The 27,519-nt window shown below is 35.2% G+C and overlaps 1 protein-coding gene across 1 annotated transcript in view; it reads right to left on the bottom strand.

Moving 5' to 3' along the window:
* Positions 1–5,028, bottom strand: part of GV1 (nuclear protein GV1) — a 46,047-nt gene extending 41,019 nt beyond the window's left edge. Inside the window, exon 1 of the mRNA XM_028174559.2 lies at positions 4,843–5,028. The gene's annotated coding sequence lies outside the window, so the exon portion shown is untranslated. The remainder of the gene's footprint in view (positions 1–4,842) is intronic.
* Positions 5,029–27,519: the final 22,491 nt, after the last annotated feature.

The raw sequence follows: 27,519 nt of genomic DNA, 5'->3' as shown, positions 1-27,519 counted from the left end.
GGAATGTACCTATCGAAGAATGTTGAAATTATATATTATAGGAGTTAACCTTCGACCTTTTTCTTATTCTAAGTCTCATTTTCTCGGATTTGAATGCAGAAAATAAATAAATATAAATATTTACTAAAAATCACGCCACGTTAACTGGTCCCGTGATAAGTTCGTAAAGAACTTGTGTTACAAGTACCAGATAACGGATATAAATGTAAGATTTTCATTATACACAAACATATATTTAATATACATCCATAATCCTGGAAAAGACATTTATATTTATCATACAAATATCTTCCCTTGGCGGGATTCGAACCCGCGACCCCCTTGTGTAGTGACTATGTCACTTACCACTACACCAGACGGCCGTTAAAACTTTTAAGGAGTAAAAGATACAAAAATATAGAGATCTGTGCTCTACATTTATTAATTAATTTATGATTTGACTGATGTTAGCGAAATTAAATGGACGTTAAGAGCGCATTCTCGTCTGTCATTATTGTAGTGTACGAACCACCGACATACCCGTAGCATTTTTAAAGCCTTGATTTAAATGTCAAAATACACGCTTTAGACAGCTTTAGATTCACTAAATGTGAACGAGTACTCAGAAAAAAATGTTGTTCAAGTGGAAAAATTATACAAATATGATTATGCAAATTAGATAAGAAATCGGTTATTTTCATTTTAGGTACTACTCTATTGTTATGGCATTTTCGTTAGTAGATTAAATATTCACGACTATATACCTATTTGTTTCAGTTGTGGTTGTGTACATAGTGTACATTGTGTACACGATTACATTGTGTACATAAAAATTAGTAAAGATAAAAAGAAAAAAGACCTCTTCTTCTCTGTTTTTCAACAGATTTTTTTACGTTACGCGCTTTAGTGTTGTGAATAGAAACAATTTGGATTTTTTTTTGTAAGAAAATGATAAAATAACTTTTATTACATAAAATAAGCAAACAATATACGGAAGATCGAATTCTAGCCAGGATATTAGGGCAAGATAAAGGTATTATTGTATATACTGTATTCGATAAGTGTTTATATCATAGACAAATACAGGACAGGCGAATAAAATCATCATAATGAATTTAAATCTTAAGCTGTCAGTGGCTACAGCTTAATTTCGACAACTGTGCGAACATAATAGGTACTTAACTTTATGGCAAATATTTCCAAGAGTAACACTAATTGCAAAATTATAACTTAAATCAATCAATAAACTTGCTAGTCAACTCTTCATATCGTTTTATGATGAGAACTTTTATGTGTGTATTAAATTTTACCAGTAACTGAAGATAGCAAGTGAATAAAATTTCACATGAAACTGATATATCGACTTGAAAATATGTTGAGATTACTGAAATTTGAAAAAACGAATTTTGTTTTTGGCTACGTAACAATAAATTAATATATTTATAATATATTTATTTTACTACAAACAATAGCGTATTGTCTGCTATAGTTTTTTTTTACTTATTTAGCTTATTCTTCGTGTATCAATGACATTAATGAGCTAAAATTTCTTCACTCTAAAAACACACTCAGTGTTCTAATATGTAACAGTGCAGGTTTTATACTATACATTGATTTATTGATATTACAGTAGTGAAATAGTATAACAATTCATCGATTCTAATAATTTATTAACATCGCTTTTATATTGTATTACAATATGAACGGCGAATATAAAATTGAATTAAATAAAAGTATTTGAGCATTTTTATTGTGTAATAAATCAATAAATTACTAATGTGTAATACGGGTAGTGCGAAACGTATCTATTTAAGGCTTATGTAAATAATTAACTTTCTATTTAATCCAAAAATGGTTCGTCAAGAGCTATCGAACTCATTAATTACGTCCAACGACGCCTGTATGTCGCATCGTGACTTCACACACACACATCAGGAAGGACTCTTACGTTTTATAGGTTACTGTGTTCTAAAGGGTCTTAGCATCGTGTGAAACTTAATAGTTATCTTCTATATATCTTCTATATATATAAAAATGAATTGCTGTTCGTTAGTCCCGTTAAAACTCGAGAACGCCTGGACTGATTTGGCTAATTTTGGTCTTGAACTATTTGTGGAAGTCCAGGGAAGGTTTAAAAGGTAGATATATATGAAAACGCTCGGAATTAAATAAAAAAAACAATTTTGTTTTTCCTTTGATATGTCACCCGTAGGATGGATTCCTTTTGTTTGTTTTAAGTTTATTTTATACAAAAGTTTAGGTATTTTATTCGATTGAGGCACTACGAAGTCTGCCAGGTCAACTAGTTTAATATACAAATACTATGGTAAACTGAGTTTGATTTTTTTCTTCGAGATAGGCAGTCTTTGTATTGGGACACTAAGTAAAAAATCAGTTACTTTATCGTTATGGGGGCTACAGCAGCAGGTTTTAAATTGTAAAATGTTTAATCATACTCTTTCTTACAGTTGTACAGCTAGTTAAATTATAAATCCCTTTGTTATATGAAGTCGTGGCGTCACCTAAAGGCGTCACCACGCCCGGTCTACTCGCATCGGGCGACGCGACTAACTTGGTGCTTAGAATACACAGGCAAGTACCAAATTTACGTAGCCAGAGGCGAGCCGTGAGCTAATTCACCCATTAATGCAATAAAATAAAGGCTTAAAAAAACTAACAGTAGCTTCAAGAATATTTTTGATAAAAATATCTTGCTTCTATTTTTCATTGGATATCTTTTGGATCATTTGATCTGTGAATGGCATATTCCGTTTAAAATCACATTCAAATGATATTTCATTTCCGTGCTGCGAAGTTATATTAGTTATATATCGGCCCTAAGAATATTGTGCCTGCCTATATTAGGTAGAGAAGCTTAGTACCGAGTTGAAAAAATTTATATGTGTACGTATGATTTTTAATTGTACAGGTTGCTATTTCGGGTAATTAATTCTACTCATACTTCTACTGCTATTAAAAAAACGTACAATAAGCACCCTGTCCTAATATTTTTAAATACAGCTTATTAAAATGCATTTGCGTGTGATTATGTGTTAGCATGATGACGGCGGACATGGAATTATGCTTCGTCGCACACAGATTTGCATCCACACCATAATATAACTAATATTTTTGTCTATCTTTACATATTAGATTCAAGTAAAGTAAAATAAAACACTTTTGTTTTTTTCTATAGACTAAAGATTATATAGGCAATCGACTTATTCATTTCTTCAAGACTAAAGCGTCAATTATTTTTTCCATTATTAGCTAAAAATTTGTGGCCAAACAATAATAGCTGTTATATTTGGTTTTTATATATAATATTTCTTGATATACCTATTTTTTTATTATTTTGTTTATGCGTAACAGAAGAACAAATAGTTTAACGTTTGTGCCATTAACGATTTCAATAAATCACTTAGAGCTGCCATGCCATGTGCACTCTTGAACACCCTTGAACTTACGTATATTGTGCTTAACAGACCTCATAGTGATCGCAACGCGAATGTCGCTACTTACCTTGAGACATGGGGTCGATGTCTCAATCGCGTTGACTCAATCGCAATGACAATTGTATTTATCGGTGCCGACTTTAAAATTTTACTTCACGAGTTAAACGACTAGTACAAAATTAGTATTGCTTTTGGATATCACGTATATTATTATTATCAATATACTTTCAAACTATTATTCCTATTTATTCTTAATAAAATTAAATGGTAAAGTTTTAATAAACACAAACAATTTCTCTTACAACTTCCGAATTTTTTTGTTGATTTCTTCTTTTATATCCTTTGAACATAATCATGAATATTAATGTTCGATCATTAAAATTTACAGCTTTTTCAATCGTCTTTGAAATCTATTCGTCGTATTTAATATTACATTAAATAATACATTTGATTACCAATTACCCGAAATAATAGTGGTCATCTAACTATTTTAATAACTATCAGTCTTTTAATAGTAGTCATCTAGCCGTTTCAATAACAATTCACGGTTATTTATAGAAACTGATATTCTAAAATAGATAGTTTTTAATAGGAAATAAATATTTACGTCCGACTTTATAATCTATATTAATGACTAATAAAATTGCTCCAAGTATTATCTAACATTTTTGAAATAATTTTAAAAGTTGTTGATAATTCAAAGATTCCCTTTTTGTTTTGTTTTTTTTTTTTAATATATTCATATCATACATATAACAAATATAAATAAAGTTTGTGCAAAAAAGTTCTTTTGTTTTACATAAGATTAGCATAAAATATAAAGAATGAGAGGTCGTTCGTCATTTACATTTCTTTAATAATAAGTCTTTTTATGGGTTTAATTTTATTATTATTTAATTTCGTACCTAAGCTATTAGTTAACCTTAGCGGTTTATGCCAGCGTCTTAGTACCATTATGAACATTAAGCCGTCGACTTTACTACATGCTTTTAGTAGTGTTGTGATGTACCGCATAAAATTCGTCACGGGCAGCGATTTGACATTCGTTTTAATTCACATTTGGTAATGCAGAGAAAGCTTATCATAACCCTCTCGTAATTTCGTCTTACGTAATAACTTAGAAACTCTTTATTACATTTAGCATATAATTAAAAATGACGGACCTATTTTATGGTTGCGGGTGTATCATGAACATTGAACGTATGATTGTATTTGCGGTTGACCTTCTCTTGCCAAACGTGTTTGGCGCATCATAAAAACATAGAACCTCTTTAAGTTTTGATTTTTAAGCAATAGCTTCCTCGGTTCTTTATTTAAATTAATTAACAAATATTTTAGGTTATTTATCATTAGAATAAACTAAAAAAAATAATAATAATAAGAAAATTAAAATTAAAAAAAAACGCACCCTTTATTTCGTTCACAGGTCACGTCAAAGTTACGATAATCAAATTCACTCGGTCGTTTTCTTGAACACAGTAAATCACTAGCACAGACTAGCGGATGTGTCTTCCTCACGGCGCGCGAACATCAACTGTTTGTTGTCTGTCCGTCGGTCGGCGGAGCACGCGCGCGTCCAAGCACCGCTTGATAAAAACCGAACACATACCACGTATAAGCTCGGGTATATGTAGGTACGATAAAAAATTGCGAGACAATAAGATTTTTCATTCTGTAAAATCCATACGAAATACTGCTATTACGTAATTACGTAGATGCAACTTTTATATCGCTACGGGGCTGCTTCTTCCGCGATGCATCATTAGTTTTCATTTTAATGTTCAGTTACATATCCGTAGCTTATTGTTTTAGCTGCGGATTTAAATTAAACGGTTTCATATGAGAACTCCGTTTATTACGTACCTAAACAAATCATTATTTTCTATGGTTACTTATAGCCGTGAAATTTTAATGTTAAGATTAAAAGAGCCGTAGTGGAGCTCTTCCTCATCAAACCAAGACTTCTAATTTTCAACTATACATCCAGTGATGATCCAACCACTTATTCTAGATTCACCACCCTGCTTCGGTTTGAAGGGTGGAGCAGCCGTTGTAACTATACTTGAGACCTCAGAACTTATATCTCAAGGTGGGTGGCGCATTTACGTCGTAGATGTCTATGGGCTCCAGTAACCACTTAGCTCTAGGTGGGCTGTGAGCTCGTCCACCCAACTAGGCAATTAAAAAAAAAGATGAAATACAGGGGGCTACAAAAATCGCACTATGTATTTAAGACTCTTCACCTTCCATAATAAAGCATTAAGTCTAAACTACCATGTACTTTAGTCTTGAAAATTCAAATTGATGTTGTTCGATAAGTCGCCGAGAACAATATTAAATGACAGGATAATATTAAATACAAGTTTTATGAGAGGCAGAATAGATAGTACCCGAGGAGTTCGTCAGCTTGTTTAACTTGAGATCTTTGTTTCATTTAATTACGTTGCTATTTATAAAAACGAGATAAACAATAACTCGTATTTTTGCAACAATGTTGTCAATTTTATTTCTTCATAAAAAAACTCAATATCGCGATCAAGTCTACTTTTACTAGCATGATTGATATAATATGTCGTTCTAGAAGAATTTTACAAAAATATAAATTTTAAAAGGTTATGTTGTCGTTATACTCAAGACATGGGTGGATGGATGCCTGCTAATATAATACGCTGTCGACTTGTAAAATTGTTTGTTAGCATATAATTAAAGTAATTAATAATTAAATGGTAGAACACTATTTATATATATTAGATAAAAAAAAATATTGGCATATCCTAAACCGTCCTTATGTGTACCTACATAGAATCATTGAATATATTTAAAATTACGAAAAATATATATGATTAAAACTAATGATCAGTGGAAAACATTTAAATATTCCATTCAAAAGATACTTATTTAGAATAAACCACTATTATTATTATTTTTATTTAGTCTGCAAGTGAACCATGGTACAAATGGTTCAAATACTGACAGTCTGTCTGCTAATGCATTCAGAATGCTGCTATAATTATTGTTATTACTATTATTCAACAATTTTATTCAAAATAATAGCGTATTGCCCAAAAATAATGGTGATCGCTTTTAATCTATAATAATTACTTCCACATCACATTAAATAAGTTGCATTTTAAGTTGCGGATTCTGAATGTTTCTGCGCGTGCTTGAAACAATATTTATGATTTATTGCCTAATCATAATTCCTTTAAAACGCGTTGAACACCTGCTTGCTTAGTTAATAACAAAATTATTAAACTTAAATAAACTATCAATAACTGATAATTTGTCGTCAGACCTTTTTTAATAATCAATAAGACACAATACTTGATGAGGTGGGCCGTGAGCTCGTTTGTAAGTTTAAATAAAAAAAAGTCAAAACACCCAACGTAGACGACCTTATCGCTTTACCGGTTTCTTTCTGTCCCAAGTACAAATACTTATTTACCATCCATGAAGAGACGAAATCAAAAAGGAACGCGTACTGTAAACTTACTCGATACAGTAAACGTCACCGATCCTAACAAATCAGTTGCGGCTATGTGTTCCGGTTTTAAGGGCAGAGCCGGTTTTCCACTCGCGAGTTTGTGGTAATTATTTCTAAAAGAATAACCTTTTTTTTTTGGGAAAGAAGAACTACTATATCTCCAAGGCCCTCCCAGTTTTACTAGGATAAATGAGAGAGCACGGGCTTAGCCAGGAGAGATGGGTTTCGCAAACAACTGTCCGAGCGCTATCGAAAGGAATCTAACAGGTCAAGAGGAGCTGCTGCAAGAATGCGTCTACTACTGAATCATAATCGTGACCTGCTGAGAAGATGCGGCGAGAAACTCAGCGGGCTGATGTATGGATTAGGTTTCACGTTGAACTATTTGGCGAGTTCGACGAATACGGTTACCAGGGTCCCTAAGCCTGCTGCTAGTGCTATGGTTAATAACGAATAGATCCATAAGAAAATATTTAGAGCATCCACGGTGACTGGCTCCGGCGAAAACGAGAGTCGGGAAGCACTCAACGGCGGCTACGATGAGGCGCATATCATGAAACATGGCCTTATCTAAATACCACTACGACGCTGACTTCAGGCGTTTTTTGATGGATGATGATGGATAATGGACTTGAGACCCAGATCGTCATGAAGATCGAGGTTAGGTGGTCCAATTGCTTTCCTTTAAAAAATAGATTGAAAGGCCGATGTGTGTGCGGGCACACGAAACTCTAGGCCACTAACATTAGGCCATACGCAAGTTTTCTAAAATGTAATTTTTATGCGAAACGAAATTTTACTCCGCGTGCAGATCTTGAGATGAAATTTGCCCAGAAAGCGGCGAGGTCATTCATGTGTAGGTGAAACGTCATGGTTCAGGATGACACTCCGATACCTGACCTTCGTGGCCCAGGATATCAGTGGGCCGAGAACGATGACCGGAGGAGTAAGATTACGACATCTAATGCGGGATGAGTTTCGAACCAAAATTATCCTTCTGAAGAGTACAGCTTGGTTTTCAAGGGGTTGAACTTTATTCGCTAAGTACGGAACTGGTATCCAAAAAAAAATGTATCCTTAACTGATATTATTTTTTAAATTTACGAACTACAGGTTGGGGTGATCGATTCAATAAAAAATCCTGTAATAATAACTGTTAATAATCTTAAATTTTATTATTTTTCCTCACACCTGCACATGAGATGTTAAAATTGACTTAATTTATGTACATTTAAAATACATTAACGATAAACGAGAACGTTAAAAGAAGCTTATGTAATTTGGTAACCTGAAATCTACCACTACTACAATAACTTTCAACTGTCACTGAATTAACCAACAGAACATGTCATTAAACGAAATATTTTTTTTATTTTACTTACTAGCTGACCCGGCAGACTTCCTAGTGCCTGAATCGATAAATAAATAACCTAAACTTTTGTATGAAATAAACTTAAAAATTGTTAAGTTTATTTAATTCCGAGCATTTTCATATTTATCGAAACCTTTTAAGCCTTCCCTGAACTTCCACAAATAATTCAAGACCAAAATTAGCCAAATCGGTCCAGCCGCTCTCGAGTTTTAGCGAGACTAACGAACAGCAATTCATTTTTATATATAGAGAATATAGATAGATTAGAACAACTTGGCGTCGCGTCGCTCGGTGAAGCAGGAGCTAGACGTCTTCGGCATGACGTGGGAGGAGCTAGAACAGGCTGCCGAAGACCGATGTAAATGAAAGGATTTGATTCGAGCCCTACACCCCAGCAGAGGATAATAGGAAAGAATTAGAATCTTGAATATAAAAAATTGATGAATTTCTACTATTTTTATTGATCGCCATAATCACGCAGTTCACGCCGCCACTCAAAACCTGGATTCGTACCCCAAGCTTCAAATAAGACACTGTAGTATCTTCGAAAATTTCAGATTTGTAATTTACACTTGGAACTAACTTACTAAGCTATGCTAAATGAACAAACAGTAATTTAAATTAACCAGATAACGTTTCCGTAGTAAAGACATGAAAATTCAAATTCAGATTTCGTAACTTTTTGGATAATCACGTTGTGAGAACTACACAGTTTAGGTCATGAATATTTATATATATAGATTTTTTGCATAAAAAAGTGTTAAGTTGAATTGCGAAAACTAATAACTTCAGAACTCAGAATTCGAATACACATTCTTTCTTTTAGATTTTAACATATTGGTCCTGAAAGCTTACATAAGAATCAAATTTTTCAGTCAATCAGTTTTGTAACCCAATAAAATTACAATAAATCCAACGACAAACTATATTCAGGTGAGCTGCCAACTCATTCAAGAAATTAAGATTCACTTCAAGAAATGCTCACTATTATTATTGTTTATATTATGTATTATTATTATTTCTTTTTATTGCTTAGGTGGGTGGACGAGCTCAGGGTCCACCTGGTGTTAAGTGATTACTGGAGCCCATAAACATCTACAACGTAAATGCGCCACCCACCTTGAGATATAAGTTCTAAGGTCTCAACAACTCTTACAACGGCTGCCCCACTCTTCAAACCGAAACGCATTACTGCTTCACGGCAGAAATAGGCAGGGCGGTGGTGCCTACCCGTGCGGACTCACAAGAGGTCCTGCCACCAGTAACATTTATTTGAATTATCGAAGTTAATACTTATGAACTGGTTATATCGATTTAATGAATATTACATCGCTTACATCTATTAATAACATCACTATTTAAAGCAATCGTTCACTAGAACAGATGACAGCATCAAATTATACACTAGTGAATTGTAACCGATTATTAAAATACTGAGCTCGTTTCTATCACTTCCTCTAGTTCTAGTTTAGTTGTTTGCACTTTCTGAACCGATAAGCAATGGTTGAAATAAAAGAGAAAAATTAAAAAACTATGACAAAAAATAATAGTAATGATTAGTTTTGATAGAAAATAAAGGCGGTATTTCTATTATTATAATATAATAATAATATAACATTCAAATTTCAAAATATAGGACATAGTCGTCTGTGACCATGAAAAATAATACTTTATCTAAACATCCGAAATAATATAATTATTATACAATAAAAAACGTGCGAGTAAGCCGTTAAACTAATTTTAATTGTATAAAAAATAAACCGTAATTTAGGTTATTATTTTGGTTTTTGAAAACGAAATTTTCTTCGACAGAGTATTTTGTGACTTGTTCCGGATAGCTTAAGGTGTCGATTCTTATACTTACTAGGCTCATTGGACTCTTGTAATCCTTGATGCATTATTTCTGCTCTACTATTTTTCTTAATATAGATTAATTAATAAATTTCCGAAGCAGTCATACGTTTAGATTTGAAGGATGGAAATACCGTTTTATAATAACTAGTCAGGTCATAAGTATTGTCACACAGTAAAAACTTTTCTTTTAGAATGCTGGCCACAAAAAAGTTTATTGAATTCGAATTTCGAATTGTTCATGACAATAAAAATGTATACTTTTAGAATTTTACTCATTTAATAAATATGGAGTGGACGCTTAAAGAAGACCGTGTTGCAGTTATTGCGTTGCATCGTTGCGGTTACGCGCCAATTCAAATTTTTTACATACTGAAAAATTTGAATATAACCAAAAGATTCGTTTATCGTACCATCAAACGATACAATGAAGACTCTAGTGTAGATGACAGGTCAAGAAGTGGTCGCTCTCGGTCTGTTAGGACTCCAGCAGTGATAAAAGCTGTGAAGGCGCGAATTCAAAGAAATCCCAAACGTAAGCAGAAACTGTTGGCCCTTCAGATGGGGTTAAGCAGAACCACGGTGAAAAGGGTGTTAAATGAAGACTTAGGGCTTCGGGCATATCGAACAAAAACAGGACATCGTTTGAATGCTCGTCTAATGGACCTGAGACTGAAGAGATGCCGCGCTTTGTTGAAGCGGTACGCGGGAAAAAAATATCGGGAAATTCTTTTTTCGGATGAAAAATTTTTTACCGTAGAAGAGAGCTACAACAAACAAAATGATAAGGTGTACGCACACAGTAGTGAAGAAGCGAGCAACCGTATTCCGCGTGTCCAACGAGGTCATTTTCCATCCTCGCTCATGGTATGGTTGGGAGTTTCTTATTGGGGCTTAACAGAGGTACATTTTTGTGAGAAAGGTGTAAAAACGAATGCAGTTGTGTATCAAAATACAGTCCTGACGAACCTTGTGAAACCTGTTTCTCATACCATGTTCAATAACAGGCACTGGGTATTCCAACAAGATTCGGCGCCAGCTCATAGAGCGAAGAGCACACAAGACTGGCTGGCGGCGCGTGAAATCGACTTCATCCGGCACGAAGACTGGCCCTCCTCCAGTCCAGATTTGAATCCGTTAGATTACAAGATATGGCAACACTTGGAGGAAAAGTCGTGCTCAAAGCCTCATCCCAATTTGGAGTCACTCAAGACATCCTTGATTAAAGCAGCCGCCGATATTGACATGGACCTCGTTCGTGCTGCGATAGACGACTGGCCGCGCAGATTGAAGGCCTGTATTCAAAATTACGGAGGTCGTTTTGAATAAACTTTACTGTCATAAGAATCTACGTTTTGTTAATTTCATTTTGGTATATGAATGGTTACATAATGAATAAACTTGTTTCAATAATTTTACATTAAACATGTGACAGAATTTATGACCTGACGGTATGTACATAGGCGGCACTGAAAATTTCGGGAATTAACGAAGTGACACAACATTACTATTTAAAAATGTATTTATTGCTTTTCGAAGTATTCTCCGCGAAATTTGACACATTTTTCCATACGATGGAACCAATCATTGAAGCAACCATTCCATTCGGAAGTTGGGGTCTCCAAAATGGCCGTTTTGTAGGCGTCCACAGCTTCTTCAGGTGATGAAAATCTCTGTCCACGCAATTTATTCTTTATTTTAGGGAAAGTATAGAAATCATTAGGGCTTAGGTCGGGGCTGTACGGCGGATGGTCTAATAATTCTATGTTTTCTTGCTCTAAAAACTCTTTTGTTCTGTGCGCGGTGTGAGAACTCGCATTGTCGTGATGAAGGATGATGCGGCGGTTGCAGTTCTCTTTACGGAGTTCAGAAACGACCTGTGGCAAACAAATGCTAGCATACTATTCTGCATGAACCGTTCTTTGTCCCTCAAGAGGAATAGTCGTAACATGGCCGGTTTTGGAGACAAACGTGGCCACCATTTTTTTTGCAACACTCCGTGAACGAACAATTTTTGTTGGCTTTAACTCATTTTCGAACACCCAAACTCGTGACTGGTTTTTTGTTTCGGGTTCGTACACGTATATCCAGGATTCGTCACCTGATACAATGTTGTATACAGCATTTGAGGATACTGCGTGGAATCTTTCAAGAGTTCTGACGCACCAAGTAACGCGAGCCGCTTTTTGCTCTTCACAGAGCGAATGCGGTATCCATCGGGAAAACAACTTTTTTACACCTAATTGTTCATGCAAGATTATTTGTATTTGACTCATGCTAATGTCTAAAGTTGCCTGAATTTTGCGGTATGTCACATGTCGATCTTCCTCAATCAGCTTACGCACAGCATCAACGTTTTCTTGGGTGACTGCAGTTTTTGGACGACCTTGACGGGGATCAGCACTGAGCTTGACACGTCCACGTTGAAACTCAGCAAACTAGTGATAAATTGTGGTTTTGGATGGGGCTTCATCACCAAATGCAGAAATCATCCGGTCAACACACTGTTTTTGTGTTAAACCACTTCGAAAGTCATAATAAATCATCGCTCTTGAATTTTCTCGAGTCAATTCCATTTTCTCAACGACTAAATAAGTTTGACAAAACCTCGTCACAAGACCGAGAATATTTTTTTAAATAAATAAATGGTATTCGATTTTTAAAACCAAGGAATTTCAATTAAAAAGATTTTAATATGACAGGAACAGTGGAAATATTCCATTCCCGATACTTTTGCTCGTACAACTTAGACTACGATCGTATGCCTCTGAGTGGGTGGTTCCATCAACGGTGTGATGTAGTAAATTAACCCATACACACAGCCCACTGAGTTTCTCACCGGATCTTCTCAGTGGGTCGCGTTTTCGATCCATGCGGGTTAGGTTGCACGTCGACCTCTTTGTCGAGTTTAACGAGTACTGTTACCGGGATCCCTAAGCCTGCTCCTAGTGTTAGACCTGAAGACGTCTAATGTAAAGAATATTGGATCTGATGGATCCGTAAGAACGTGTCTAGGGCGTCGACGGTAACTGGCTCCTGCTTGATCAGGATGTTTGGATGTAAGAATAATATTATGTATATATATAAATATCAATAGTAATAATATCAACTATAGATATATATTTATTGAATATATATTTTTTTTGTAATTTTTAACACACAATTGTCTTAGGAAACTTCTCATTATTTCCGTTTTGTTTTGTATTGAACTATTTCTATGTTATATATTTTAACTAAAACGTAAATTCAAAATGACTATTACATTTTTCAGAACAACAACTTTAAAAATCTTATATCGTTATTCGTCGTTATAAAGCGTTATAACGAACTTATAAATGTCAAATGAAGTCTTAAATAAACATAAAAAATTGAACAACGTCGACGTTCTGCTTTTTTTATAAATACCACAGAAAATAAAGCAATTAAAAGGTTACCTTTTAAAAACAAATTCAAAAATCGTTAATCATTTTACTATCAAGAAAATGTCATTGTTTTTAACACTTAAATAAATAAATAAGCGAACGGCAAACCCGTTCCACTTCGTGCTCTGGTTTGTGTTTTTGTTTCAATTCTACTTCCTAGTTTATCTCTGTGTTGACGAACTACCCGTCTTGCTGAACACATAGACGTAATACACTTTACTGGGTGTACTAAACATAGTAAGCTACAAAAAAATACTAAACATGAAAGTAAGTTATAATCACAAATGTATTTAAAGTATTGAAATATTTATTTAGTTTGTTTGTTAAATATTTAGTTTGTTTGTTTGTAGGTTTAAGGTCTTATGGACCCCAAGTGGGTCAGAGAGCTTCAGCAGTATTTCACCATCGCGATCTAGGCTATGCGCTTTACTTCGGGCCAGGTTAGCCCGATTGTCTTCATCTCCGATACGACAGTATGTCACCAGGTCTACTTGGGACGACTTACTTTTCTATTTTAAATATACTAGCTTTTGCCCGCTACTTCGTCCGCGTGGAATAGCTATTTTGGCATAACGCTAAATTTTACCCGTGACTTCGTTTACGTAGAAAGTGATAATATTTTTTAATAATAGAATCTTAAGGAGCTATTTAAAGTACCTAAATCTCGCTTTTAACCGAATTCAAAAGAAGAGGTTATCAATTCGACGACAATTTTTTTATCTATGTATGTTCACCGATTTCTTGACCGAGAATGCTTGAACCGATTCTGGTAATTCTTTTTTCTTTTTTTTTGTTCGAAAGGATAGACTTCTCGAATGGTCCTGTAATCATCAAGATCTAATGATAGGACCCTGAAGAAATCCAGAAATATCTATAATTTTCAAGCCTATCTTGAAGTTTTTTGGGTATTTTTTATTATTCTTCTTATTAATTGCCGCCTCGCACCGGCCAGCCGGCGCCTTGTACATCAATATTACGCCTTGGTCGTTATTTCGCTGCGATGTTATTTTAAAACTGCGATATCTTCTCATACTCATTAAAATACTCATAGCGAAATACTCATTAAAATCAAGTGAGGGGAAATTTCTGTAAAATTAAATACTTGTAATGAATAACGTATTTATTAGGATAAGAATTAATATCATCTTTATAAAAAACCTTCACAAATTTTAATAATGCTTCATTTTAGAACAAATGTGGTTAGCATAAGAAACGTTATACTGAGTCATCCGTAAAATATAGACATGCTGCCGCGAACCTTTTTTTAAATCTTTTAAAGGGAAACAATTGTAAAACGAATGTCATACATTATTTTAACGAAAATTTAACCGCTTCCGCAGCGCAGCGGAAGCTCTCAAAAGGGGAAATACCCCCGATTTCGAAAACATTCTTTATTGGTGCTCCGCTTGTGTTGGTCTTAGCGTGATGTTATATAGCCTATAGCCTTCCTCAATAAATGGGCTATCTAACACTGAAATAATTTTTCAATTCGAAGCGGTAGTTCCTGAGATTAGCGCGTTCAAACAAACAAACAAACAAACAAACTCTTCAACTTTATAATATTAGTATAGATAACAGTATAATTAATACCGATATACATCTTAATATATTTCCTTAAAAGTTTGAAGTGTGTAAACATAACGAAGTGTACCTAGATTTATGCTACCTCAAGGCACTATTCGCATTATTAATTGCATTCGGCAATTAAAAATTACTCTACTGTCTACTCTCAGTTACCTCTTTTTTTAACATGCTTCGTCAAAAAGTACAATACTTACTTTCAGCTGCAAGCGTCGTCATAAGTAACATATAGGTCCACGCTAACAGCAATGCGCGCGTAAGCATCGGCTAGTCAAACAAGTTACCTCTTTTACTTGTATAATACAATATGAGTCTAGTTAGAAAGTTTTTTTAAATTTCTCAAAATTAAAATTCGAGGGCATGAATAAACGTATACCTGGTTTTATATGTAACGTCCATGAGTAAACACTATAAATGGAGGCAAACGCATAAGTAAGGTCGTGTCTGCACGCCAGTTTTTGTTGCGATGAAATCGCTATGAAATCTCTTCTTATCACAATTAACCGTGTATCATTTTGCGATCTCACGAACCTTTTACGTAACATGTGTTATTACAACAAATTCAATTTTCTTTTTCTTCTGTAAAATCAAATAAGCGTTACTCCTTATTCGTACACTCATTTCATTGAGGAATTATAAATTTACAAGATTAACTAGAAATTCTAGTTAAATTATTAAGTACACTTTCGTTTTTAACAAAAGTTTTAAATCGGTTTCTAAAATTGATGCATACTTTTCCTATAATAAAATATGAAATGCCGGTGTCACCCAGAATCATATACGGATATCTACGTTCAAGCCTGTCCGACTATTTAAAAATTATGGTAGAATAAAGGGTTACATTTACATATATGAATCCTGAAGACATTACTTTCCTTTTTCAGACAGACGTGTGAATAATCTTAAGCGCGTACGTGTGTCTACAAAATGTCCGCTAGTATCGTTATCAACCATATGTAGGGACCTTAATAATCCCAAAACCGGTTTACATATTACATCGATGAACTAAAAACTTGATGCGAAGAACGTGTTGATAATCAAGGTCAATGTTAAGTAATAAATCGTTAAGCGTATCTATTTATTTCCTTGCTTCGAAGGCTTAGGAAAAGCGTGAACATCATTGACGATTAACTCTCATAAGGAAAGGCTAATGACCGTAGTTCTTTTGTTCTTGAAAATATAAATAAACTGAGAATTGAAAGGGAAATATTTATTAAAACAATTTATTTTATTGGAAATGATCTTATATGTGAACATTGTAAATAATAAAAAATAAAAATACGGTGATCGGCCTCTTTTGGTGGCTCTTTTGTATTAAGCTTTCATTTTATTAGTTGGCTAATAAGTACCACCATTCTTCCTCTTTCAGTCACTCTGTCGTTCTGAATTCATGCGTCAAAGTCAGTGATGGCATTCACGTTGTCATGTCACTTTGGAACCCCGAAAACTACTTTACAACACGTGAACCGTGAGCTAGTTCACCTGTCTAAGCAATAAAAAAGTCTCAAGTTCAATGACGTCATTCACGCTGACGCCTATCATCTCTGCCTACCGCTAAAAGCATGAGTTCGGAGACACATTTAGATCAAACAAGAATACATCATTTTTTACTCTTGCATTCTACATAGATATAACCATCAAGTCTTTTTTTTTTTTTTTTTTTTTATTGCTTGGATGTGTGGACGAGCTCACAGCCCACCTGGTGTTAAGTGGTTACTGGAGCCCATAGACATCTACAACGTAAATGCGCCACACACCTTGAGATATAGTTCTAAGGTCTCAGTATAGTCACAACGGCTACCCCACCCTTCAAACCGAAACGCATTACTGCTTCACGGCAGAAATAGGCGGGGCGGTGGTACCTACCCGTGCGGACTCACAAGAGGTCCTACCACCAGTAATTACGCAAATTATAATTTTGCGGGTTTGATTTTTATTGCGCGATGTTATTCCTTCACCGTGGAAGTCAATCGTGAACATTTTTTGAGTACGTATTTCATTAGAAAAATTGGTACCCGCCAGCGGGATTCGAACACCGGTGCATCGCTCAACACGAATGCACTGGACGTCTTATCCTTTAGGCCACGACGACTTCAAAATCACACATTAAAGTCACAATTAATCTCAACGCGGGCGAGATCTAAACTGCTTAAGATACTAACCACAGACTTACCACACTCGATTAGGTGTGTTTGTAGTTGTTTTTCAGTTTTTTTTTTTCTTCAAATGTAGCTCAGAGTAAGCGAAAAAAGTGTGGTTTGATGACATGATTTACAAGCGTTGAGAATCGTTTTTTTTTTCAAAGCGTCCCTGTATGTTAGTGAGTAATAGAACAACGGAACTGAAGTCATATAACAAAACTTCAACTTCCTGTAATGAAAAACAGCGCTATTTTTCCAGTAATGGTAAAACTAATGATTCGTAAAGCTTAATGAAGTGTAATTTTAAAAATTAATAATTATTACTCTCATAAATCTTGCTATTATATACGTACATTTTGACTTCCCTGTTATTATTTAACATTTTTACGAGTATAAAGTTGCTAACACTAATGAATCGTTTCAAATCTGATGAATTCACTACAAGAAGAATACGCAACTGTATTCAAGAGAAATAATATTGCATAATTTATTGAAATCAATCAAGCCGTATACATAAATCAGTTCGTATGGTTCATTCAAATACAAAGCCGTTACTTTTCTAGCACTAAACTAAGAAAAATTAGTTCTTCATAAAAAAATTAATATTTTAATAGTTTTTGAAATTTTGACAATAATTTCATGAGATTTGGCTTATTCTAAAAGAAAAATCTCCGAGGATGTCGGAATTTTGTCCCCCAGACGAAACATATTTCTATTTTTTAGGAAAACCAAACAAATAGTACTAGTAGAGCTTATAAATATGCCTAAAAACCATACAATAAAAAGAAATTAATATTACGATCTCTTGAACGAACTTACCAATAAGGGAAACGTGGTTAGTTTTTATGCTTATATGTTGAATCAAGAGCGAGAGTTATACCAGCTAAATCTCTCTATAACCTACTAAAAGACTAAGGCTAGTCAAGAACTTCCGTAAATTCTATACTTAAACAAACATCTTAAGCAGCACTAATATATTCTTATAAAATATAGCTAGGCAGAGAGAGGAATGTGGAGAATGGAGGTAAGTGTAATGCGCATAGATAGTGGCCCCTAAAATCTACAGCAGCATTGGAAATTCCTCGCTCTGCAACACAATGGGCCCGGCACCTGCGTGGTGAATTCGTGTACTGCTAAAAAATTCGTCTCATCCACTAAAAAAACCAGATTGAATTTGTCTATAGTACGCGTGGCTAATGATAAAATTGTAAGTGCTAATAAAATCCAATCCAATGACTGAGAATGAATGAAACTTTCCGAAGTCACGAATTAAATACATCCCAATATTTTTAATTTCTGTAGAAAAGAAGAATCTTAAGTCATTTAAAATAAAGCCTGTTAACTATAAGACTCTTACATCCCAAGCACTCTAGAGAAGTGATGTTGTTTTTATAGACCGCAATAATGCTCTAACAATAGTTAGTTCGAGGTTTATTCCTGCCTTCGAAGGCGACCAGTTTACGACCCTCCTAGTGGTGAATGATGATCATTTTTTTTGCTTATATTGCTTAGATGGATGGACGAGCTCACAGCCCACTGCCCAAAATCTACTCAGTTGAGCTGCCAACTCGTTCAAGAAATTAAGATTCACTTCAAGAAATGCTCACTATTATTATTGTTTATACTAGGTATTATTATTATTTCTTTTTATTGCTTAGGTGGGGGGACGAGCTCACGGTCCACCTGGTGTTAAGTGGTTACTGGAGCCCATAGACATATACAACGTTAATACGCCACCCACCATGAGATATAAGTTCTAAGGTCTCAAGTATAGTTACAACGGCTGTCCCATCCTTCAAACCGAAACGTATTACTGCTTCACGGCAAAAATAGGCAGGGTGGTGGTACCTACCCGCGTGGATTCACAATAGGTCCTACCACTTAGTAGACAGTAGTATTAACGGATATGAGAAATGACAGAGCCACAGCCAAAACACTACCAAGGACTCTTTTCAAATTGGTTACGTCTGACGTCTGACGAATCTACGACAGTTAGCAGCATGAAATTTCCAATGCTCCTGCAACATTAGTTTGACATTTTTTTAATTGAATCAAATCTTAATGGAACTTCGATATTCGTTCAGTTTCCAATATTTAAAAGCAAGTTAACATACCTATATATCAGGACTGTTCTTAGGTGACACAATTAAAAAAAAATCTAAAAGTTGAATACATTTGAAATCTTAATCTACTTTAAAACCAATTAGTAAGTTTATTGACTTGAGTAAATCAGTAATTTCAAATGTTTTCGGTTTCCGATACGATGTCATGTCGTTGCGTCACTTATTAATATTTGATTTTGATTGCAGAATTTTATGTTATTTTAAAAGTTAACTATCACATAAATCAATCTAATACGTTTTACAACTTTATTGTCTGTACAATAGCTTCTACTACGCAATCCACATTAAATCGGTACGTTTATAATCCCGGGACAGAGTTCAATTTCGAAGCTATTATATCGTAATGTGGATATATAAAGTAACTTAAGTAGCGGTAGGCAGCGACTTGGCTCTGCCCCTGGCATTGCCGAAGTCCATGGGCGACGGTGCCCACTCATCATCAGGTGGGCTGTATGCCAACAAGGGCAATAAAATTTTTTTTTAGTTATATAGCTTAGAAATAAACAGGGGAACGGTGCCCAAAACTAAAGATGAAATAAATCATGCCCAAGGCCTAAAATAGAAACGGACTGGACATGTAAGTTAAAAAAAAGTTAATATAGCGCATGCAAAAAGGTGATGACCAAAGATCGTAACAGTATGGAAAGGAGCTGCAAAATACACAGCATTCCTCCATCACCAGATTGGCTATGGACTCCCTTAACCATTTAACACTAGATTAGACATCAACTTGTTTATCCATTTATGCAATAAAAAGCGCCTGAGATCCAGATTACATTTAACATTATTTCACTCCTAACATCTAAATTTATCCATCGACGTGGATATAATTATATTTCGTCTTTCCTGACATAAATATTCATACATCAGTATCAGATCTTCAATTCAATGAACATGTCGTAACTGATCTAATATTAAAAGCCATGGTCAAATGCCATCAAGATTGTTTTCAAATGTATTATTTTATCAGACAAATAACATTAAAAACGTTTGTTACGGATCACGGAGTAACTATAAAACAAGGATACAGGATGTATCGTACGCATAGCTCGAATTGATTTTTTTTTATATAGTTTAATGTTATGTTTTAAAAGGATTTGAAGAAATGGATAGGCTTTCTATGAATACAATTATTGGATTAGATTGTCTTAATTGACTGGCAGAATTTGCGCCGCATTCTAACTTTAACTCTAGTATCTATATATTAATACGTGAAGCAAAAACTTTGTATCCCTTTTTACGAAAATTGCGCGGACGGAGGAGTATGAAATTTTCCACAGTTATAGAGAATATAGAGAAGAAGCGCACAATGCTAATTTTTTTTTTTTTATAATGCATAAAAGATACATTAAATCAATAAAGAAAACATTACACACACTACATACTATGTATTTGACGCACACACGCATGCATACTATTTATTGTCAAACTTTTGTTCTTGACGTCTGTTGTCAAATTGAGTATAGAATAAGGTTTGTCTTTGTTAATATTTTTTATAGTGTAGTCTTGGCGAAATTTGTGATTATAGAAGTATAAAATACAATCATAATAGTGTACAAACTTACAATTCCAATTAATATAGTCGAACTTCGACTATTGCGGGACCTCTAGTTCCTAAAAATAGCTAGAAATATTCATAACCATATCGTTAATTTTCATAATAAGTATTGGAAATTGTTGTTCGTTTGCTAATTTATTTGCTTTCAAAGCTATGTGCTGGAAAGAAAAGATATTATTACATTCGAAGCACCTTATTTCATTAAGTTATGTTTATTTAAAAAAACACACCATTGAAGTAAAATAAATTATACTAGGCCGATTACCTAGCCGTTGGTGTGATCAAGTAACCGCTCTAACTGGGTTGCCAGTCGCAACCGCCATTCGAGCAGCTGAGGACCGGACGAGATGGAAACAGCTCACGAGACGGGCAACGGTCAAGTTTCAGGGACACGACCTTCAGCAATGAAGAAAGCGACGAAGAAGAAGAAGAAGTAAAATAAAATATTAGAAAATTACACAACTATTTTCTCAAAATATCGAAAGACTACAATTGATAATATTATAATCGATTGTGATAAAGCTATATAAAAAACGTAATACTAAACAATTATACAAATATATCAGAAATATTAATCGGATTTCTGACAACTTAACTAGGCGTTACTTTATAATTACATGGTGCTTGATAATTATGTCATTTATAACATGATCATTTCTTCAACATTGCACGTTAATTTAACTATAGTACTTGAAAGTTGAAATCAAGACATATATTTTTTTTTTTTTTTTATTGCCTTTGTAGGCAGACGAGCGTACGGCCCACCTGATGGTAAGTGGTTACCGTCGCCCATGGACTTCAGCAATGCCAGGAGCAGAGCCAAGCCGCTGCCTACTGCTTAATACTCTCCACAAGCCTCGTTTGAAGAAGGACATGTCATAGCGTTCGGGAAACACCGTGGAGGGGAGCTCATTCCATAGCCGGATGGTACGTGGAAAAAAAGACCTCTGGAAACGCACTGTGGATGACCGCAGTGGCTCCAGGTAGTATGGATGAACTCTACTCCGGTGGCGGGCGGTGCGATGGTAAAAACGAGACGTTGGTATCATCTCGAACAATTCCTCAGAGCACTCCCCATGGAACATTCGGTACAAAATACAGAGGGACCCGAAGTCCCTCCGCAGACCCAGAGGCTCCAAGCGATCCGAACGGCTCTCTTCTGTATGGAGTCAAATGGAAGAAGCTGGTATTTGGGAGCCCCGGCCCAGAGATGGTTTTATACTGATTCTATTAAAATTTACATTATGTGCTACAAAAAAATTGTGTTAACGTTTCATTACAAACGGCAGTTAGTGGACATTCGGCACTCCCAATGATTTACTTCATCAATTCGAATGCTTGTTTCGATTATAAGTCTTACTAATCGTATTGTATGATAATATGACAAATCATAATGGCTGTCAAATAGCCTCCGCTCTCCGCTTGCTAGCGAACAAGTATTTGACAATGACAATGATATGACGCCCACTGTATCATTCCTCGCTGCTGTTTTGAATGGGGACATTATTAAATTCAAATCGTTTGCTCCTAGTGCCCTTTAGCGTCCGCTACTATTTAATCAGATTGCGTCATAGCTATTTTTTACGCTGTCAAACATTATATATTTCTAGAATGTTAATCCAATAGAGATAAGATAATAAACCCGATATTATATAAGAAATTCTGAAAAAGTGCCCGTAGCAGAGTTTTTGCTATATTATACAGAGGAGTAAGCGAGCTCACAATTCACCTGGTCTTAAGTGGTTCCCGGATCCAATAGAAATCACAACACGAATGCCGCCACCCTCTTTAGACTTGAAGTCCTTCGTAAACATGGGATAAGTACGTAATTCATAAATAATTAGTACATAAGCCACGATGATTTCAGCCAGTTATCTGGTCTCATCGACGTTTATGGTCATACCCAGCATCATCAGAGCAGAAACAGTTCTCTTATTATTATTTTTATTCTAAGCTAATTTAGCTAGCTATAGCTAATTTATATGCTTAGATTTTAAACTATCAAAGCTGAGACTTATACTTAACTTAAAATTATACTAGATTTGTTTCATAAAAAGCCGCATCCACGAATCCACCGAAAAAATTACACATATTTTTATTTATTTTGAATTACGAAAGATCACTTAACGCCTTACTAATTCTGTTCGTGTTCTGAACCAAGTTGTTACTTATAAGGAATAAAAAGATTTGTGGTGGACGAAAAACGTGGCACTTACCGATTGCAAACAAGATTATCGAGTCAAAACACGTACCATCTGAATCATGGTTCAAATGCGAATCGATTGTGTCACATATAACAAAAATTGTTTCAATGTTTTGACTTAGATAATGCGCCTAATATGAATAAATAAAAGCTCCCAGTGAATCCTCTGGGCATTGTAGCAAGTGAGAACCATAGACAGTGTGGCTGCGTGCTGTTCGAAAAAGTAATCGATTGGGTGGAAATAACAGACTAGAACAAGATACACAGCTATAATATATTTAATGTCAAAGTACCAGCGACAAAAAAAAATAAAATTATTAACATTAACTTTTAGTAACAAACGAACTGTTTTTCGGCATCACCATTTTTTTCGACTTAGCCTGCACACTAAAAACTATTTTAGGTGAACAGAATACACTGACGTCTAAAAAAGTATACCCAATCACGTAGTTTTTTTCCCTTATCTGCCCGCAGATAGCCTAAGGGCCAACAAGGGTGAACAACTTAAAACTTGATAATAATAAACAAAGAACAATACGCCTTAACAACACACAAATTACAATCCAACGCTTGCACTTAAACAGTCGACGTCGCCCAAAACACGTCATTACGGATCCTCCCGATCCATTAACGGTGCTTTTAGGTACCACAAGCACCGGTCACCGTTCTCGACGAACCCGTCGCTTGCGACGAGGGGCTCGACGAGCGAATCAACCCACAGACATATCCCACTGAGTTTCGATTCTGCGAAGCACTGCTCTTGCTAGGGCCAGTGCTAGCAACACTCCGGTTTGAGCCCCGTGAGCTCACCTACATGTTAAGACAAAGCTGATATAGCCTCTCAAGGCTATTAGCATAGGTAGGGAAAAAACGGTTCGATAACATGAGTATTTTCAAAACTTTTACACTTTAAAAACTACTTGAGTATGCATCCTTATTCTATAGTTTCAAATCTAAAATAAATCAAATTTCTCATAATTTTCTATGCACGATTTTAATTTGTTCGCATCGAGTAGCGGTTTTGGAAACATGAGCCGCTGATTTAACATCAGGCGAGGCTTGCGGAGAGTCAGGCTGCATGCTCATCTGCCTAAAGGAGCAACAAAATACAAAAGCTTTTAACTACCCCTGGTAGAGCCTCTTGTAAGTCCACACGGGTAGGTACCACCACCCTGCCCATTTCTGTTGTGAAGCAGAAATGCGTTTCGGTTTGAAGGGTGGGGCAGCCGTTGTAACTACACTGAGACCTTAGAACATATCTCAAGGTGGGCGGCGGCATTTACGTTGTAGATGTCCATGGGCTCTGGTAACCACTTAACACCGGGTGGGCTGTGAGTTCATCCACCCATCTATGCAATAAAAAAAAAACTTTTTCTTATTACACTAAAATTCCATTATATGTTTCTCTATTAAACGCATTCCTTTGGAGTATATTGTGTATAGTAATTAGATCACTTTGCAGTAAGCAGTAACTTGGCTTTGCCTGTCATTGCTAATGTTCGTGTGCGACGGTGACTATTTACCAACAAGCGGGCCGTATACTCATCTGCTTATAATAGCAACAAAAAAAACTTCCCGTACAACGTACTTAACGATGATACTAGATTTTGAAAAATTAACAAAACATATTAGACTAATCCACTTTCTGATTTGCTTGTAAGGATTTTACGGCGCGTTTCCGTATTATTATTCAATACACTACAGTATTATTAGTTTCACAGACTTAATGCCGTAAAACAGTAAATATTGACACCCATAAATCTTAATTACAACATCACAAGCACTCAGTCTTAGTCTTACTTAGTCACAGTTTCGAGAGCAACAGACCAACAGACAACCTATTATTTCTATCGGGCCTACCGTAATATGCATACTCTAGACATTACAACAAAAAATACGGTACAGTTAAATTTAATTTCTATGTATTTAAAAATAATGTATAAAATTAAATTACTGATCCAGTGATTTTTGCAATATTGATCTACTTTACAAACACAATATTGAAAAGTTATTTTGACATGGTGTGAGCATTCATTAGCACCCATAGACACAGCCCACTGAGTTTCTCGCCGCATCTACTCAGTATGTCGCGTTTCCGATCCGGTGGTAGGTTCTGCGAAGCACTGCTCTTGCTAGGGCCAGTGTTAGCAACACACCCGGTTTGAGCCGCGTGAGCTCACCTATACATCCTTGCTGATAGCCTTGAGAGTTTATCCTCTCAAGGATATCAGCATAGGTAGGGAAAAAAAGCATTCGTTATTGAATATTAAAACTAGCGATCACCTGCTAACATCGACTACAGAAGTTTAATTGACATGGACAAGAATCGGATTACAGTTACGCAAGCCTGTCACAACATACAATCAACTAACATGAAACGGATTGTTACAAGCAATCTTTTGCTTTAAACACCTTCGTTATAATCAATACCAAGCTGATAATCGCGGCCGAAAGATCAACCAGTTCTTACGCATTGCGGAACAAATGGAAGGAATTACATACTGATTGTGAGATTGTTTCAATGAGACTTACGCAAATCAAAATACTTAGAATTCTTTAATTTAGTAGCACTTCACTGCTTCATTCACGCCGTCTGTTGTTGTAGTACTTAGGTACTTGCTTGTACCCTGCGTGGTAGACGCCGCGCAGCGCCTCGCGCGCCTTTCTCAAGGCGTAGTCTCCCGGTAGGAATTGGAAGAAGAGGAGGACTTTGGTCTTCCTCTTCTCCCTCTTCTTCTCTGGAGGCGCCGGAGTCCGACATAACCCGGTCTATTACCCCTCTCGACCGGGTATCCGTAAATGGATTCCCCAGCGTTAAAAAAAAAAAAAGGTACTTGCTTGTATTTAAATTGTAACGTTTTTTTCTTGTAAATACAACTTTTGCCCTGTACAGCGAATTATCTCATAAAATAAAAAATTTGAGTTTAAAAAAAACTTTAATACATTAAAACTACTTTTATGGTTTTATCTCTCGTTTCTCATTATCATTATATATTTTTCCAGATAATTTAGTTTCATTAATTTACAGTTAAAATGTATTCCAACTATTCCAAAATAAAACATAATATTTTATTATTGTAGACACAGCATTAATTAGTTAACGCAGCTTACCTACCACAGCAGCATTAACCTACCTATATTTATACGCAATATTGAAATCTGTATTCTATTAAATAATGGTTGCCGTATCCTTTGAAAATACAGACATGACTGCTTCTCAGCAAAATTAGGATGTTGCTACTCGTGCGAACTCACAACACGGATTAAAACACAATTCTGTAGAAAATACAAATCGTTTACCGCAAGCTAATCTCAATAGCTAACCAAGTCATTACTCACATTTAAATACCTTTAACCTAGATGCGAGGTGAAGTTAGTAAATCGAACAGTAATTACCACACACGTGGAACCCAGTTTGACCCCGGTCCCTGTGCAAACGATAAACGCTTTTTAATGAACCATATCATTTGCCGTATCGAGGAGAATTCCCTCAATTAGACTGCGGTTAAAGGGTCATGTATTTCGAAAGGAAGACTCTCCTGAGATCAGCTTATTTCACCACAACACCTATCTTAGGGCTATACAACACGCGCACGAAACAAACGTATCTCCGATTCACATTATTTCAAAATCTGTATAGTGACTATCTGGTAGCTCTGTTCCAAACCAGTAAATAGTATTTTCTTGTATTTTTTTATGCGAACATGATGAAAACGAGGTTGTGTTGGTGTAAAAATAATTTTAGCTTTGCAATTTGAAATAAATGTCTGATATAAAATGAATTGCCGTTCGTTAGTCTCACTAAAACTCGAGAACGGCTTGACCGATTTGGCTAATAAAATTTTGGTCTTGAATTATTTGTGGAAGTCCAGAGAAGGTTTAAAAGGTAGATAAATATGAAAATGCTCGAAATTAAATAAAAATAACAATTTTGTTTTCCCTTTAATATGTCCCCCGTCAGACGGATTCCTTTTGTTTGTTTTTAATTTATTTCATATAAAAGTTTAGGTATTTTATTTATCATTTGAGGCACTACGAAGTCTGAGGGGTCAGCTAGTTTGAAATAAATATCTGGGCACGGTATTATGTTTATCGTATAATCTTATAGTGTCGACAGTTGTAATCTGCCCGGGCAGTGGAGAAAACTGTCAGGATGCACGAAAACCCAACGATTCTACTGACTCTAGTAACCAACAGTAAACAGTAATTGATTTTAACAATACCAGGGGTACAGTTTAAAAAAAAATCGAAATTGCTCCGATTTCCATTACGTCTATTATTATTGGCACAAATTTCGGTCAAATCGTAAAATTAAAATAACCAATTAAAGATCATATTTTGACTTGTCAA

The sequence above is a fragment of the Bombyx mandarina genome, chromosome 22, assembly GCF_030267445.1.
Source record: "Bombyx mandarina strain Sakado chromosome 22, ASM3026744v2".
NCBI lineage: Eukaryota > Metazoa > Arthropoda > Insecta > Lepidoptera > Bombycidae > Bombyx > Bombyx mandarina.
The sequence above is the reverse complement of the archived record's forward strand: the minus strand, read 5'-3'. Positions and strand labels throughout refer to the sequence as shown.